The sequence below is a fragment of the Giraffa tippelskirchi genome, chromosome 1 (genome assembly GCF_054371585.1).
Source record: "Giraffa tippelskirchi isolate mGirTip1 chromosome 1, T2T-mGirTip1v1.2.pri, whole genome shotgun sequence".
Lineage (NCBI taxonomy): Eukaryota > Metazoa > Chordata > Mammalia > Artiodactyla > Giraffidae > Giraffa > Giraffa tippelskirchi.
In genome coordinates, this window is record NC_137275.1 from 119,694,145 (window position 1) to 119,713,309 (window position 19,165).

At 37.0% G+C, this 19,165-nt stretch overlaps 1 pseudogene across 1 annotated transcript in view; it reads right to left on the bottom strand.

Moving 5' to 3' along the window:
- LOC145507292 (solute carrier family 71 member 2-like) overlaps positions 1–19,165 on the bottom strand; it is a 95,858-nt pseudogene that overhangs the window by 12,848 nt on the left and 63,845 nt on the right. The window contains exons 6-9 of the transcript XR_014054749.1: positions 16,581–16,695; positions 12,496–12,714; positions 11,475–11,589; positions 7,202–7,273 (exon numbers count right to left, since the gene is read on the bottom strand). The product of XR_014054749.1 is annotated as a solute carrier family 71 member 2-like (transcript). The remainder of the gene's footprint in view (positions 1–7,201; positions 7,274–11,474; positions 11,590–12,495; positions 12,715–16,580; positions 16,696–19,165) is intronic.

Below are 19,165 nucleotides of genomic sequence, written 5' to 3' on the forward strand. Positions count from 1 at the left end.
GCATCTTGGAGAGGTGAGGTGAACTGTGACTCCCAGTGAGGGAGAGGACGCTGACAGCAGATATTCAATGAAGACATTTATTATTCCTATACTTTGATTAGCTCTGTAGTTTCTTTTGGATTCCCCCACCCCCCTTTTTTTTCCTCCCTCTATTGTAGTTGTGAATTTTATTAGCACTATGAAATCTAATTAAGCTTTTGAGATTTTTCCAATCACACTTAATCACACTTTTTTATTGCTGTTATAAACCTCTGGGTCTACATTGGCCTTTTGCAGTTTTGTGGTGTTTTCTTTTTCTTCTTTTTTTCTGCTTTTTGTAGTTAAAAAAAATTTTTTAAACCTATTATCTTTTCTACATTTATTCCTTTGTTTGCCTTTCCTACTGTTCTTTTCCCCTTGAACTTAATCTTTAATATATATATAAATCTTTTTTATCTACCTGTTTAAATTTGCATTTCTGTTTTTTATCTCACCATATTTGTTAGTTTTGTTCTCATTTCTTTATTCCCCAGGTGGTACCTTGCTTTAGTTTTGTTGCCCAGTTTGTGCTTTAGTTAGTTTTGTTCTTAACTGGTAGATATCATTTTTAGTTTCCTTTGTTCATCAGGTCAATCTATTATACTTTATTTCTACTAGAATGTTTTTGATTTTGCTTATGCGTGTATATGTATATGTGTATATTCCATTATGTTAATTAATCTTTCCTTGATTTTGTAACTGGCATTTGTGTGGGGTTCATCTTTGGTTTATCATTTTTGGTATTTGTTCTAATACCATTTAGCACCATAAAAAAAACACCTATGGAATCTCTGTTCCTGGCCAGAGATCAAGCCCTGCGCCTTTGAAGTGGGAGCACTGACTCCAAGACCCTAGACTACCAGAGAACTCCTAACCCTAGGGAGCATCAAATAGTGAGAACTCCCAGAAAGGAAACCACTTGAATACAAGGACCAGCATCACCCAACCACCAGTAGCATTCTGTGCAGGACGCCTGATCCAAACAACAAACAATACAAACCCAATCATCAGCAGACAGGATTACCACATCACTCAGCCTTGCCCATCAGAAAAAAAAAAAAAAAAACAGTGCAAATTTCACCCTATACTAAGCTTAAACAAACCACTGCACGAACCTTAGGACGGCAGAAACCAAACCAAAGAAAGAATTCAACCTTGAAGCCTGGGCGAAGGAGACCTCAAACACAGTAAGTTAAAAAAAACAAAATGAAAAGGCAGAGAAATACTGCACAAATGAAGGAACCAACTAGAAACACAGAAGTCCAAATAAATGAAGAGGAAATAGGCAATCTACCTGAAAAAGAATTCAGAATAATGCTAGTAAAGATGATCAAAACCCTTGAAAACAGAATGGAGAAAATGCAAGAATCAATTAACAAAGACCCAGAAGAATTAAAGAATAAACATACAAACTACACAATTACTGAAATTAAAAACACTTTAGAAGGAATCAATAGCAGAACATCTGAAGAAGAAGGATGGATCAGTGAGCTGTAAGATAAAATGGTGGAAATAACTTCTGAAGAGCAGAATAAAGTAAAAAGAATGAAAAGAACTGAGGATAGTCGCAGAAATTTCTGGGACAATATCAAATGCACCAATATTCAAATTATAGGAGTCCTAGAAGAAGAGAAAAATAAATAAATGGGATGAGAAAATTTTTGAAGAGACTACAGTGGAAAATTTCCCCTACATGGAAAAGGAAATAGTCAATCCAATTCAAGAGGTGCAAAGAGTTCTATACAGGATAAACAAAGGAGAAACACACATAGACACATACTAATCAAACTAAAAATGATTAAACACAAGGAAAGAATATTAAAAGCAGCAAGGGAGAAGCAACAAGTAACAAAGAAGTAAAACCCCATATGTTTTAACAGCTGATCTTTCAGCAGAAACTCTGCAGGCCAGAAGAGAATGGCAGGATATATTTAAAGTACTAAGAAGGAAAAATCGACAACCAAGATCACTCTATCTGGCAAGGATATCATTCAAAATTGATGGGGAAATCAAAAACTTTTCAGACAAGTAAAAGTTAAGAGAATTCAGTACCACCAAACCGGTTTTACAACATATATTAAACATATACTTACATAGTCAGGAAATATAAGAGAAGAAAAGGATCCACAAAAACAAACCCCAAACAATTAAGAAAATGCCAATAGGAACATATATATTAACAATTACTTTAAAAGTCAATGGATTAAATACTCCAACCAAAAGACACAGACTGGCTGAATGGATATAAAAACAAGACCCAAATATATGCTGTCTACAAGAAACCCACTTCAGACCTAAAGACATATATAGACTGAAAGTGAGAGGATGGAAAAATATATTCCATGCAAATGTAAAAAAAAGAAAGCTGGAGTAGCAATCCTTGTATAAGACAAAGCAGTCCTTAAAGAATATTACAAGAGATAAGAAAAAACACTACAGATAGATTAAGGGATCAATCTAAGAGGAAGACATAACAATTGTAAATATCTATGCACCCAACATAGGAATACCTCAATACATAAGACAAACACAAACAGACAAAAAAGGAGAAACTGACAGTAACACAATAAAGTAGGAGACTTTAACACTCCACTTACACCAATGGACAGATCATCAAAACAGAAAATTAATAAGGAAACACAAGTCTTAAATGATACATTAGACGAGATGGACCTCATTGATATCTTCGGGACCTTCCATCCAAATGCAGAAGAATACACCTTCTTCTCAAGTGCACACAAAACATTCTCCAGGATAGACCACATCTTGGGTCACAAATCAAACCTCAGTATATTTAAGAAAACTGAAATCATATCAAGTGTCTTCTCTGACCACAATGCTATGAGACTAGATTTCAATTACATGAAAAATACTGTAAAAAACACAAACACATGGAGATTAAACAATACATTTCTAAATAAGCAACAGGTTACTAAAGAAATCAAAAGGGAAATCAAAACATTCATAGAAACAAACGACAATGAAAACATGACAACTCTAAACCTATGGGATGCAGCAAAAGCAGTTCTAAGAGCAAAGTTTATAGCAATACAATCCTACCTCAAGAAACAAAAACATCGTATAGACAACCTAACGTTACACCTAATACAACCGAACACGAACAAACAAACAAAAAATCACCCAAAAATAGCAGAAGGAAAGAAATAATAAAGATCAGAGCAGAAGTAAATGAAAAAGAAATGAAAGAAACAACAGTAATGATTAATAAAACTTAAAGCTGGTTCTTTGAGAAGATAAACAAAGTTGACAAACCTTTAGCCAGACTCATCAAGAACTGAAGAGAGAAGAATCAAATCAACAAAATTAGAAATGTAAAAGGAGAGGTTACAACAGACAATGCAGAAATACAAAGGACTGTAAGAGACTATTATGAACAAATATATGGCAATAAAATGGATAACCTGGAAGAAATGGGACAGATTCTTTGAAAAGTTCAATCTTCCAAGAATGAACCAGAAAGAAATTATGAACAACCCAATTACAAGCACTGAAATCAAAACTGTGATCCAAAATCTCCCAAAAAACAGAAGCCCAGGACCAGATGGCCTCACAGGTGAATTCCAGCAAATGTTAGAGAAGAGCTAATGCCTATCCTTCTAAAATTCTTTCAAAAAATTCCAGAAGAAGGAACACTTCCAAACTCATTCTTCGAGGCCACCATCACCCTGATACCAAAACCAGACAAAGACAACACACACACACAAAAAACTACAGACCAATATCACTGATGAACATAGATGCAAAACTCCTGAAAAAAACTCTACCAAACAGAATTCAAGAACACATTAAAAAGCTCATGCACCATGATCAAATTGGGTTTATTCCAGGGATGCAAGGATTCTTCAACATATGCACATCAATCAATGTGATACACCATATTAACAAATTGAAAGATAAAAACCATATGATCATCTCAATAGATGTAGAAAAAGTCTTTGACAAAATTCAGCACTCATTTACGATTAAAACTCTTCTAAAAATGAGTACAGAAGGAACCTATCTCTACGATGAATGATTCTCAATGGTGAAAAACTGAAAGCATTTCCCGTAGTATCAGGAACAAGAAAAGTGTGTCCACTCTCACCACTATTATTCATATTTTTTAAGCCTTAGGTACAGCAATCAGAGAAGAAAAAGGAATCAAAGAAATCCAGGTTGGAAAAGAAGAAGTAAAGCTCCCACTATTTGCAGATGACATCATAGTATACATAGGAAACCCTAAAGACACTATCAGAAAATTACTATAGCTAAATAGTGCATTTAGCAAAGTTGCAGGAAACAAAATCAATACAATAAAATCGCTTGTATTTGTATATACTAACAATGAAAAATCAGCAAGAGAAATAAAGGGATCATTCCCATTCACCATTGTAACAAAAAGAATAAAATATCTAGGAATAAACCTACCTAAGGAGACAAAAGAACTGTACACAGAAAACTATAAGACACTGATGAAAGAAATCAAAGATGACATAAACAGATGGAGAGATATTCTATGTTCCTGGATAAGCCAAATCAATATTGTAAAAATGACTATACTACCAAATGCAATCTACAGATTCAATGTAATCTCTATCCAATTACCAATGGTATTTTTCACAGAACTAGAACAAAAAATTTCACAATTCATATGGAAACACAAAAGACCCTGAATAGCTAAAGCAGTCTTGAGAAAGAAAAATGGAGCTGGAGGAATCCACATTCCTGACTTCAGATTATACTACAAAGCCACAGTCATCAAGACAGTATGGTACTGGCACCAAAACAGAAAGAGAGACCAATGGAACAAGATAGAAAGCCCAGAAATAATTCCATGCACCTGTGGGTACTTTATTTTTGACAAAGGAGGCAAGAATATACAATGAGGCAAAGACAGCCTCTTCAATAAGTGGTGCTGGAAAAACTGGACAGCTACATGTAAAAGAATGAAAGTAGAATCCTAATGGCATCTGGTCCCATCACTTCATGGCAAATAGATGGGGAAACAGTGGAAACAGTGGCTGACTTTATTTTTTGGGGCTCCAAAATCACTGCAGATGGTGATTGCAGCCATGAAAGACTCTTGGAAGGAAAGTTATGACCAACCTAGACATCATCTTAAAAAGCAGAGACATTACTTTGTCAACAAAGGTCTATCTAGTCAAGGCTATGGTTTTTCCAGTAGTCATGTATGGATGTGAGAGTTGGACTATAAAGAAAGCTGAGCGCAGAAGAATTGATGCTTTTGAACTGTGGTGTTGGAGAAGAGTCTTGAGAGTCCCTTGGACTGCAAGGAGATCCAACCAGTCCATCCTAAAGGAGATCAGGCCTGGGTGTTCATTGGAAGGACTGACGTTGAAACTGAAATTCCAATACTTTGGCTACCTGATACGAAGAGAGGACTCATTTGAAAAGACCCTGATGCTGGGAAAGATTGAGGCCAGGAGGAGAAGGGGACGACAGAGGATGAGATGGTTGGATGGCATCACCAACTCAATGGACATGGGCTTGGGTAGACTCCAGGAGTTGGTGATGGACAGGGAGGCCTGGCGTGCTGCGGTTCATGGGGTCGCAAAGAGTCAGACACGACTGAACTGAACTAACACCATACACAAAGATAAAATCTAAATGGATTAAAGACCTAAATGTAACACCAGAAACTATAAAACTCTTAGAGGAAAACATAGGCAGAACACTTGAGAACATAATCAAAGCAAGATCCTCTATGGCCCACCTCCTAGAGTAATGGAAATAAAAACAAAAGTCAACAAGTGGGACCTGACTATCTTAAAAGCTTTTGTACAGGAAAGGAAACTATATGAAAGGTGAAAAGACAAACTTCAGAATGTGAGAAAATAATAGCAAGTGAAACAACTGACAAAGGATTAATTTCCAAAATATACAAGCAGCTCATACAACTAAATACCAGAAAAACAAACAACCCAATCAAAACGTGGGGAAAATACCGAAACAGACATTTCTCCAAAGACAAACACCAATCATTAACAAACACATTAAAAGATTCTCAGTATCTATCACTCATTGTTAGAGAAATGCAAATCAAAACTACAATGAGATATCACCTCACACAGGTCAGAATGGCCATCATCAAGAAGTCTAACAATAAATGCTGGAGAGGGTGTGGAGAAAAGGGAACCCTCTTGCACTGCTGATGTTAATGTAAAGAGACATATCCACAATGGAAGACGGTAGGAGTAAAAAACTAGGAATAAAACCACCATATGACTCAGCAATCCCACTCTTGGGCATATACCTTGAGGAAACCAAAACTGAAAAAAAAAACCCATGTACTCCAATGTTCACTGCAGCACTATTTACAACAGCTAGAACATGGAAACAACCTAGACGTTCATCAACAAAGGAATGGATAAAGAAGTTATGATGCATATACATAATGAAATATTATCCAGCCATAAAAAAGGAATGTATTTGAGTCAGTTCTAATGAGATGGATGAACCTAGAGCCTATTATACAGAGTGAGGTAAGTCAGAATGAGAAAGATAAATATTGTACACTAATGCACATATATAGAATATATAAAGATGGTACCAAAGAATTTATTTAGAGGGCAGAGAAGAAGAAACAGACATAGAGAATAGACTTATGGACATAGGGAGAGGGCTGTAGAGGGTGACATGTAGGGAGACAGTAACATGGAAACTTACATTACCATATGTAACATAGATAGCCAATGGGAATTTGCTGTATGTCTCAGGGAAATCAAACAGGGTCTCTGCATCAACTAGAGGGGTGGGATGGGGAGGGAGATGGGAGTGAGGTTTAAGAGGGAAGGAACATATGTATACCTATGGCTGATTCATGTTGATGTTTGACAGAATACAATAAAATTCTGTAAAGCAATTATCCTTTAATTAAAAATTAATTTTTAAATATTTACATTAAATTCCTCCTAAGTCACAACCTCCAGATTTTATTAAAAAGAGAAAAATTCTATGATCTGTATCCACATGTGGGTATGACATTGCTCATAGCTATATAACATGCTACCATGGCAGGGAAGGAGCAGTACTGATGTAGGGGTGCAAGAGATCTTCATGAATATTTCCTTGCAGCTTCCTGTGAATCTGTAGTTATTTCAGATTAAAAATGTTAAAAAAAAAAAACCAAAAAAGTGGGGTGGATGGGTAAAATAATACTCACCTGAGCCACAATAGACAGAATTCCTACCATAGCTATGAAAGCTGCAATTTTAACAGATCCAAATCCTATGACCTGTGAAAATGAACACATTTTGCAATATAGACATTATATAAATTATAAGAAATGTTATGTTCCATTAAAGCTATAGAATAAAATCGTTGATGAAAGTTCATGAAACCTTGACATTGGAAATTTAGGCAGTGCTGAAAGTTAAACCTATTTAACCAATTAATATAGCTAAATCTGTCATAAGGAATCACTGTAAGCAGGCACAACTGAATATAACTAAGATTAACTACTAGCATAATATTTTCTATTACAGGTCTCCCTACTGTCTTCATATGCTTTCCCCCCTACAATCCACCAAGAGCTATGTAACATTATCCACTACTAGGAAAAAAAATGAAGAAAAGAAAAATTTGCTTTTTGATGCTGTCAACATAGAATATGTTCACTTGGAAAGTTAAGTGGCTCTCAACTTTGGCTGCACAATAAAATCATGTGGGCAACAGAGAAAGGGAGAGGGGAGAAAAGACATGCTGGAACTCACTTGATATCAATTAAATCAGATTCTCTGGGCCCAGACACAGGTATGTTTTAAAAAGCTCCCATGGTTATTCCAATGAGCAGCCAAAGTTAGCTAGCAATGATTTCTACGCCTCTTAATTTTAACAGCACCTATGAAATGCCTGAAACTTTTAAGTTTTAAACATCAAGTTTTTCAAGTTAGTTTGCCATCTATTGAAACTTTATAAAATCCAGAAAAAAACTTTAAAAATGATTGTAAATAATCTTCACACTTCATAAATGATTACCTTGCTTCAAATCACACAATTAGCTAATGAAAGAGAGCTAGAACTTCTGGTTCCCAAACCAGTGTTGCTGACATTAACACTATTCTATTCCTCTCCAATCGAATGAAATTTAAAACATTGGAATCTATGGTGGTGGTGGTTTAGTTGCTAAGTCATGTTGACTTTGGCAACCCCATGGACTGTAGCCCACCAGGCTCCTCTGTCCATGGGACTTCCCAGGCAAGAATACCGGAGTGGGTTGCCATTTCCTTCTCTAGGGGATCTTCCCAACTCAGGATAGAACCCACATCTCCTACACTGCAGACAGAGTCCTTACTGTTGAGCCACCAGAGAAGCCCATATATATATTTTTTAATTGAAGTACAGTTGATTTACAATGTTGTGCTAACTTGTGCTATATAGCAAAGTGACTCAGTTATACATACTATACATTCTTTCTTATATTCTTTTCCCAGGACACTGAATATACAGTGTGCTATATACACTGTGCTATACAGTAGGACTTTGTTATCCATTCATTCTACATGTAATAGTTTGTATCTAACCCCAAAAACCTAGCCCATCCCCCCTCACTCCCCCAATAAATGTATTTCTAAAGCAGCTTTATTGAGGTAGAATTAAAAATACCATACAATCCACTCATTACAAGTGCACAATTCAATTCAATGGTTTTAGTATTGATATGGGTTTCCCTGGTGGCTCATATGGTAAAGAATCTGCCTGCAATGTGGGAGACCTGGGTTGCATCCCTGGGTTGGGAAGAACCCCTGGAGGAGTGCACGGCAACCCACTCCAGTATTCTTACCTGCAGAATCCCCATGGACAGAGGAGCTTGGTGGGCTCCAGTCCACGGGGTACCAAAGAGTCGGACATAACTAAGCAACTAAGCACAGTACAGTATTGATACAGAGTTGGGCAATTATTACCATGATCAATTTTAGAAGATCTCATCACTCTTCAAAGAAACATGGTACCCCATTAGGAGTCCCATTCCCACAACCTACCCCACCACCTAGTCAGTCATCTACCTCCTGTCTCTCTGTATTTATTTATTCAGAGCATTTCATACAAATGGAATCATACTATACATGGTTCTGGCTTCTTTCACTCAGCATGTTTTCAAAGTTCACCCATGTTGTAGCATGTATCAGTGCTTCATTGCTTTTTGCTTAAAAAAATATCTGTACATTGCATTGTACAGATGTATTATGTTTGTTGATCCATTTCATCAGTTTATAGGCAGATAGGCTGTTTCTACTTTGCTTCTACTTTTTGGCTATATGAATAATAATTTGTGTTAAGAGTTGTTTTTGTACAGATATGTGTTTTCAATTCTCTTGGCTATATACCTAGAAATAGTTTTGCTGGGAACCCTATGTTGGACACTTTGAGGAACCACCAGGCTCTTTTCCACAGTAGCTACCCCATTTTATATTCCCACCAGCATGTATGAGGGTTGCCATTTCTCCATATCCTAGGATGTTATTGTTGTTGTTTTATTACAGCTTTCCCAGAGGGTGTGTTTGATTTCCTTGATGGGTAATGATGTTAGCCATCTTCTCATGTGCTTATTGGCCATTTGTATATTTTCCTTGAAAAAATATGTATTCAAAATCTTTTGCCTACTTTTTTAGTTGAGTTATATGTCTTTTTATTGTTGAATAAAGTTTTAAATATATACTGGATATAAGTTCCTTATCAAATAGATGATTCATAAGTAAACACAATTTAAACTAAAAATATATGTGTGTGTTAATTATATGTGAGCTCTAAAAAGTGAGCATAAATACAGAATAACAGAATTATTCTGATTTGTTGTAACTGTTGTTGTTGATGGTGATATCTATAGGAAACATGGATAGAAAAGAAAATATTCCCTGTTGTTAACTATACAAGTAAAGAAAGGAGACTTTTTTTACTTTCTTCCTCGGGCTTTCCCATTTTTCCTACATTATTTTCCACATTAAATGTACATTTAATGATGCATATGTAATTTTCTACATTTAACACCTGGGCTTCCCAAGGGGCACTAGTAGTAAAGAATCCACCTGCTAGTGTGGGAGATGCAAGAGACATGGGTTTGACCCTTGGGTCAGGAAGATTCCCTGGAGTTAGGAAAAACCCCACTCCAGTATTCTTGCCTGGAAAATTCCACGGGCAGAGAGCCTGGCAGGTTACAGTCCATGGGGCCACAAAGAGTTGGACACAACTGACTGACTGAGCATGTGTGCACACACACACATGTTAAACACAATATCTCACTACTTTTCCCTCTAAATCTCCAGCATCCTCCAACCATAAATGAGTAAAACAAAAAAAGAACTGCTTGAAAAAATGGCTTTACTTAAATGTGCTACCATATAAAATATTATAGTCTCACACTCTCAGGAAAACTATATGTGGCAAACTTAACAAATTTTATTTGAAATATCTCTAAAAAGAGAGGAATTTACATTGGGGGAGGCTTGATCTGACAAAGTGGAGTAAACCATTAGGAGAAAGACTTCCAGTGAAATCAGTGAAAGACCAAGGCAGGATTGCAATGAAAGGCAGTTCAGATCTCAGCAATCCCAGAGACCTGAAACAGCAGTAGCAAAAGCAAACTTTTTTTTACTGCCTTAAGTCAATTGCCTTTTGGGGGGAAATGTGAAGCATAAACTTTTAAAGGGAGAAAAATCAGAAGACAGAAAAAATTACTTTGGTCATTATTTGTGACCTACCTTCAAGTCTACAGTGGTGCTTTTTTGTTTTTGTTTTTAGTGGGGAATGTGCGTGTCAGGGGCAGGAGGGGGTGGTTTGCAACATGTGGGATTTTACTTCCCCAACCAGGGACCGAACCTACATCATCTGCATTGGAAGCATGGAATGTTAACCACTGGACTGCCAGCAAAGTCCCTATAGTGGCCTAATGTAGATGGCTAAGCAAACTGGATGTGATCAGACCCAGGGGTTAACAGTACTTCTGAAATAAATTTTACCTCTCTGCAATTTAATGAGTATTATTAAAGATTTAATAAATTCTGTTTCTCCTAATTCTTTGTGTAATTCTCATAATTCTCAAGGAAATTTTTCCCACAGTAAATATTTTATTTTAAAAAATTATTGCACTAGAGGTCTTCTGACTACTAATTATATGTCAGCACCTACATTTACAACTAGAAGTAAGTTAACGCATTTTTCCCTCTTACAGCGCTGTGTGCTTAGCCGCTCAGTCATGTCCGACTCTTTGCACTCCATGGACTGTAGCCCACCAGGCTCCTCTGTCCATGGGGATTCTCTAGGCACGAAATACTGGAGTGGGTTTCCATGCTCTCCTCAGGGGATCTTCCCAACCCAGGACCTGAACGGAGGTCTTCTGCATAGCAGGCAGATTCTTACCAGCTGAGGTACCTGGGATTTTTCCATAAAACACTTCAAAACAGATTCCAATCTCTGATTTTCTGGCATTCCTTACTCACCTGCCTGAGATAGAGAAAAAAAACTTGAATACTGTCCAGCTTCAGGAAGGTATGAAAGAAAAACAGTGATGCAAATTAGTAAAATGGTAGAATCTTTTCCAACTTTCTTCAATGACTAGAAATAAGCAGAAACAGCAACATGAAAAGCAAATAGATACTGATGTCACTGATATTCTGGGATATCAGCTTCACTGTTTTTTGATTTCTTAAGGTGGTAACAAAAGATGAATGGATTAAAAAAGGAAGTGAGCCTTAACATTAAATCTATTACCACCTCTCTAAGGACGTTACAAGTCCTAATTTCAGAGGTGCATATTTCAAATATTACAGTCTTTTCTCTTTTTTAAAAAAACACTTTTGCTCATCTTTGTTAACAATACTGGTTCACATGCTGAAACAGACCCTGAACATACTATGAACAGACTGAAAAATAAAAAAACAAAAACACACTGCTCCAGAACCTTTTAAGAAAATCTCATCTCTTTTCACTCATAATACAACTCCTCTAAAGCCACAAACATTACAGGGTTTTCACTGCACATAAATTTATTATTTAAAATGTTAATAATAAATTTGCCCACACAATTGGCAGAAAAATAAATGTGCTCCAGGCATGGGGTCAGTGACAAGATTCTCTGACGAGTAACAACTTTTTCAATATTATACTTTTGTCCAAAATCCTTACACCCTTTTCTGCACAGGATGTTAGAGCCCTACTAAACGTGCATCTCTTGTCTCTTATGGTAACTACATACTTAAGACATTTCTTACCTCTTATGGTAACTACATACTTCAGTTCAGTCACTCAGTCATGCCCGACTCTCAAGAATTATCAATTTTATATATTCTTTGGTGTACAGTTCAGCTCTGTCCCTTATTTGCAATGAAATTTTTTCTATTTTTACTAGAGAAAAAAATAAACCAGCAACTGCTAGGATGCTTGAATCTGCAGAAATGCACTTTTATTTGCATGGTTTAGAAAGATATTCAGGAAAGTAAGTGTTTTCATGTTTTTATTTACCGCAAAAGGGTCTGCTTGTTTCCAAGAAATCTGGGCTCCCCAGGAAAGAGGTCTCATTTTCTCTGGCAAAGATTCCGGAACAGCCAATAAGATGAAGCAGATGTCTAGAAGAGCTACCACTGTGGCTACTAGCACAACAAGGCTGTCTCCATAACTTGCAGAAAGGTATGCACCAATGGCTGGGCTGCTGACCAGGCTGGCTGCAAACGTGGCTGAGACCTATGGAGAAAGGACACTCTCACCCAGGGTTGCATCCAGAGCAGGTGCACACTCACATTCCTGTTTCTAACCAGGGGCCCACAGGTGCATATCTAAAACCATCCTTCTCTAACTTTAAAAAGACAAAAGGATTGTATTGCACACAACTTTTAAGAATGAAAAGTAATTTTCTTTTAAGAATCTGCTCACAAGTTATTAACTAATTTGAATAACTTTCTAATTCTTGTAGCTTTCTAAGAGTTACTCTAGAAAGCTACAGGAATAAAAAAAATATGATTTATTTAGAAATAAAAACTGTAAAACCTTCCCCACAAATAATCCATACATACTTTAATCTTCTGTAATTAGGGAACAGGGATATAGAGAGAAAGGAACAAAACAAGTTTTTGCAGGGTTGATAACAAAATCTACAAATTACTCAGAAACTAGGCTTGATTTCATCTTCCAAAACTGTGCAGGGTTTCACCATTTCATTAGCACTAACTGGAGGTGGAAATCCCTGGCAGTCTTAGAAAAAGGTATATAACAACAACAAAAATCCAAAAACATTTGTTGAGGGAGACCTCAAATGCTTTTTAATTAGAGGAATCCCTGGGCTAGGAGTTTCTGTCATGCTGTCACCCACAACGTCCTAATACCAAAGACCACTGAGTTAACTGATCACACTTACAACTTGAATCTGTGTGAAGCTTCTTCACTTTGCTTCCCTATAAGCATGTAGAAGGCTCTCTTTATTTTGAAATGTAGTCTGAATGTTCAGAAACTTAAGTGGACAGCCTCCAAATTATAACCAGAGTGTGAAAAGCACATTTATAAGCTGGTCATGTAAACTTCCAATGGATTTTAATAGGAACTACAGAAATCATTCACTATGACTAAAATTATAACTCCTGGGTAACCAATGATATTCTTCCTTCACCCATAACCCCAAAGTGACTGTAAAAATACAATGTATTGGAAATTAGTATTATACCAAAATTATAAAAGCCTAAAGTTAAAAAATTTCTGGGGGAAAAAAAGGAAGTACATAGAATTCCAATTTGAGGAATAGGAATTCCCTGGATCAATAATTATTGAGTATTTATATGTGCTAGAAAAATAGGAAAACAGAGGTCCTGCCCTTAATTACATAGCATTCCAAGTGTAAAGAACTAAAGATCATGGAGCATACAAATATCTCATTATTTGTCAAAAAGACATTTTTAATTCTGTCATCATAATTCTATTCTGTATCTGTAAGGTAGCTTGCAAGCTTTTTTTCCTTTTCTTTTTTCAGGTTTGTCATCTCAACATCTAACACATAGAGTTAAATGTAAAGGTTAGTCATTGGCCAAACCCTGAGTCCTATGACCCAGTCTGGGCAGCCTTATGGCCTGGAGGGCATACTTCAGCAGGGCGCTCCTCTAACTAACTTCTCTCAACATACCTATGAACAGTCATTATTATAACTGGCATTTTACAGATGAAGAACTGAGCTAGAAATAGGGAAACTAAGTCATGATCACTTTGGTTCCATAACTCTCTCTGAAATCCTTCCTTAAATACTACTGCTTAGCACAACAGCTTTGTGAGGGATTTTTCTGATGAAGCCAAAAGAACAAAAATCGATTAAAACTGAAGAGGAATGAGTGTTTCCTGCAATGTTGAGAAAAGCTTCCCAAGTGTGATAAATGAGGCTCCTGCACCCCTCAACTCCGCTGAACAACCTCAAAAGCCCACCTTGAACATCCTGCCTTCTTTGAAGCATTCCTATCTGTTTCTCCCTCTGTCCTCCTCCACAGCACTCAGGAGATGCCCCTGTTTTAGGACATGACATGAGAAACATTCAGGGGAGGAGGAAAGAAGGAAAGAAGAAGAAAGTAGTAGCTAGAGGGCAAGTGGCTTGGAGAAGTTTCTAAACTTCTGACGTCTAAAGTCAATAAACCAAAAATGACTGTAGTGTTTTGTGGAACAACAGTGAACTGGCATATATGTCCATCACTGATCCATACAATTATTCACTCAGTCAACACCGAATGACTGCTACTGTCTTCCAGGAAGTGGAATTAACAGAAAGAATAAGACTCAGGAGAGAAGTAACCTGAGTGTTTGGCATTCAGTCCCTCTCCAATCATTCAACAATCCAGCCAGGTTATCTTTCTTCTTCCATCTTCTTACTATAACATTTCAAACATAGGAGAGTTGCAAGAAGAACAAAATGTACACTAAAGGGGAGCAAAATAAGCTACCCCAAAATGTGCCACTTTGGCATGTGGACTGTTTCAAGCAGAAGGCAATCATGACCGAGGAGACTCAGGCAAAGCTTTTTACCTTTCCCATAAGAGCCTACTGCAGTCCATAGGGTCTAAGAGTCAGACATGACTGAGTAACTGAACTTAACTGACAACACCTAAAAGAACTTAGATAGGAGGCCTATACCAAGAAATACTGGTAAATACTAAAGATAACTTTTTACATTAGATACTAAAGATAAGTTTTTATATTATAAAGATAATACTCTGATAAAGATACTAAATACTAAAGATAATTTTTTATATTAGAAAGACTTACCTACATGTAATTTGATTTGCTCTCCTCATCTTCCTGTGAATTATCTTCCTTCCCTTTGAAGTCCCAGACCCCTACAGTCTTTCTCCTCAGCTCAGGATGGTATATAAGCCTCAACCGCTGACAGTCCTCGAGTCTCTCACATCTTTGTGAGACTCCCACACATATGAAATTAAATTTGTTTTTCTCTTATTAATCTGTCTTTGGTTTTAGTTGCTAAGTCGTGTCTGACTCTTGCAACCCCATGGACTGTAGCCCACCAGGATCCTCAGGATTCCCCAGGTAATAATACTGGAGTGGGATGCCATTTTCTTCTCTAGGTTCTCCCTAACTTTTTGTCAATTGAATTATTTTGCTCACTCTTCCCTTGTGGCTCAGCTGGTAAAGAATTTGCCTGCAATGCGGGAGAACTGGGTTTGATCCCTGGGTTGGGAAGATCCCCTGGAGAAGGGAAAGGTTACCCCACTCCAGTATTCTGGCCTGGAGAAGTCAATGGACTGTATAGTCCAAGGGGTCGCAAAGAGTTAGACACAACTGAGCGACTTTCACTCCGTTAACTCAAAGAACCTAAAAGGGAAGAAGGGAAAACTTTCCCTGTTCATACCTGCATACCCTAAGAGGTTCACACATTGAACACATGCCCATAAATGCTCACCTGTCATTTTTCCCCCTTGAACCACTTAAGTATTTCTCAGAGGTGTGACACTCTGACCTAAATGGCTGCCATCATTTATAGGTCTTTCTTCTCCTACATAATCACAATGCCAATATCTTGGCATTAGAAAATCAGAAGCGACTTTCTAATTTCAATTATCCCAAAAAGGTCTCCTATAACTTTTGTTATTAACTCAACAATTACTTCCTGAATGAATGTAGTCCTTTTTCTGTAGTACTACATTCCAAAGAAGCGTCTGAGTCATACAACCTGCAATACAGTGACAATGAATTAACATAACTGAGGTTCTATCACCTCTCCAATTCTAATTAGGTGCACAGAGATCTATGATTGTAGCAACTGTTTACTGTTTATGGTTCCTCAAGAGATCAGCTAACAAGAAACAAATCAAACCAAATTTTAAAAAACTTTGCAAGTGACAACTCACATATCCTGCCGATCTTCCAACACTAAAACCAAAGGATAAATCAGTAGCATTCCTATCTTGATATTTTTAGTTTCTCACAAGTCTCCTTTTTTATTTCAACTGTTTTGGATTTTCTTTACATAATTAACACTATTTTAATAAAAGCTCACTTTCTAATAAATTTTTAGTAGAATGTTTATTATTTCTCTGGTTAAAAAACATAATCTAGTATCTTACCCATCCATAAGCAGTACTTCGCTCATGTTCCTGAGTGACATCAGCTACATAGGCAAATATCACAGAGAACGTGACTGAGAAGACTCCAGATATGGAAATCATTGCAAAATACCACCTATAAAAAGATTATTTTAAGCATTCATGAGAGAAGTAGTGTATATACACTTTTATAATCAAAACCAAAGATACCATGTAAAAGGTTATAAACCAAAAAATAAATTGTAAAAATACATGTATATTTAAAGATATAAAGGACAACTAATAAAATTATAATCAAGATGGAGGGGAGCAGAAACATACCAATATTGTCATTGCTCAAGGGGTGTCAGTACATGCAGTTTAAAATGGAAAAGTAGGAGTATGCAGTAAAGTTAGTTTTAATGGTAGCCAGAACAGAAATGAATACTTTCTAAATTTCTGAGTTTTAGCTGAGAAAAATACATATACACAAAAGCAGGAAGCATTTTAAAAATTAATACAAGACAAAAAATTTCTACCATATAAATAGATGCCTAACAAAAATCTAGTTAAAATATTAGCCAACAGAATCTCATAGAACAAAAAGTAGTGTTTTAATTCTAGGATATAATGATGTTTCAATATTAGAAATCTATTAATATAATTAATCATGGTAATAGATTTAAGGAGAAAATTCAAATCATCTCCACTGATACTGCTGCTGCGTCGCTTCAGTCGTGTCCGACTCTGTGCGACCCCATAGACGGAAGCCCACCAGGCTCCGCTATCCCTGGGATTCTCCAGGCAAGAACACTGGAGTGGGTTGCCATTTCCTTCTCCAATGCATGAAAGTGAAAAGTGAAAGTGAAGTCGCTCAGTCGTGTCTGACTCTTCGCGACCCCACGGACTGCAGCCTACCAGGCTCTTCTGTCCATGGGATTTTCCAGGCAAGAGTACTGGAGTGGGGTGCCATTGCCACTGATACTAATGGCATCAAAACTCGATATTCCCTTGATTTTAAAAAAGAAAATCTCTAAACAATATAGGAACAAGTATTTTTCAACCCAAAAGCTAGTTTGATACTCAAGGATGAAACATAAAATTTCCTTCATATACATGAGGAAGATAGGTCCATAATCATCACTTTTATTTAACAATAATAAAAGAGTTTTATTTTATGTATTAGTCAATACAAGCAACAGAAGCAGCAGCATGAAAACTGGAAAAGAGGTAAAATCATTTTAAGATTCTAAAGAAAAAAATTGTAAGCTATTGAGAGGACATTGAAAAAACAAAAAACCTAATGCATCAGAAAAGCATGACTTGTTTTTGAACAGAAAGATTCAATACCAAAAAGTATTTTATAAAAATTTATATGGTAGGGACCAAAATGATTCATTATAGGTACCCAACACATTTAGAACATGACAAATGCTGACATAAAATTCCTATCAGATAACCAAATAAGAGTATTCACATTGAGTATCCCCCAAATCTATCAATTGCATTTAAACCCTAAATGACTGAAATGCAAAAGACCCTTCCATTCTAAACTGTGTTATTCACATAGGAATAGCATCTCAGCAACAGGAATTCTGGCCAAAAACTAAGTCACAGCTCAGGTACAAATTTCAACACATTTTTATTAACTAAATGACCTTGGTTATTACATGCTAATTATTCTCTCCCTATTTATCATGAAAAAATAAGATCAAATTAAAATTCACATTAGGATTTAGAATAGGCTACTGGTCATAATATGGTACACACTAAAGTGACTCCTGCCTCCTTTTAAAAAATTGATTTATTTTTGTCTGCACTGGGTCTTTGTTGCTGGATGCAGGCTTTCACTAGTTGTGGTGAGTGGGGGTTACTCTCTAGTTTTGGTGGGTGGGCTTCTCATTGCAGTGGCTTGTTGCGGGGCACCAGCTCTAGGGCATGCAGGCTTCAATAGTTGTGGCACACAGGCCTACTTGCCCAGTGGCATGTGGAATCTTCCTGGCCCAGGGATCGAACTCGTGTCCCGTGCATTGGCAGACAGAATTCCAACTGGACCATCAGGAAAGTTGGATTCTTGACTTTTGATGTGAACTATGTTCATGTCAGTGCTCTAGAACAGGGGTCCTCAACCCCCAGGCAGCAGACTGTGGCCTGCTAGGAACTGGGCCACCCAGTGAGAGGTGAGCAAGAGAAGCTTCACCGGCTGTTCCCCATGGCTCCTCACTGCTTGCATTAAACCGGAAACACACACCCAACCCTCACTGTCTGGGAGAAAACTGTCTTCCGTGAAACTGGTCCCTGGTGCCAAAAAGCTTGGGGATCGCTGCATGAGCTGATAAAAACAACACATCTGCAAAGTCAAATGAGCCACAACTGAGTGAGCACAGAGACTGTCTGCCCCCTGTCAGGACCCAATCATGTAACTTACCTCATGACAAAAACAACTGCCCTTAGAGACATCTTTTATTTCTATTTCTTCACCTAAGTAACTATCTTAGACTTCATTTCATGGCCTCATTTATAAAATGGGCACAATGGCAACTGCCTACTAGTTTTCAGTATTAGCAAAGAGTTCAAATGAAAATACAGGTACAAGTGCTCTGCAAAGGCTGAAAAGTGCACTGCAG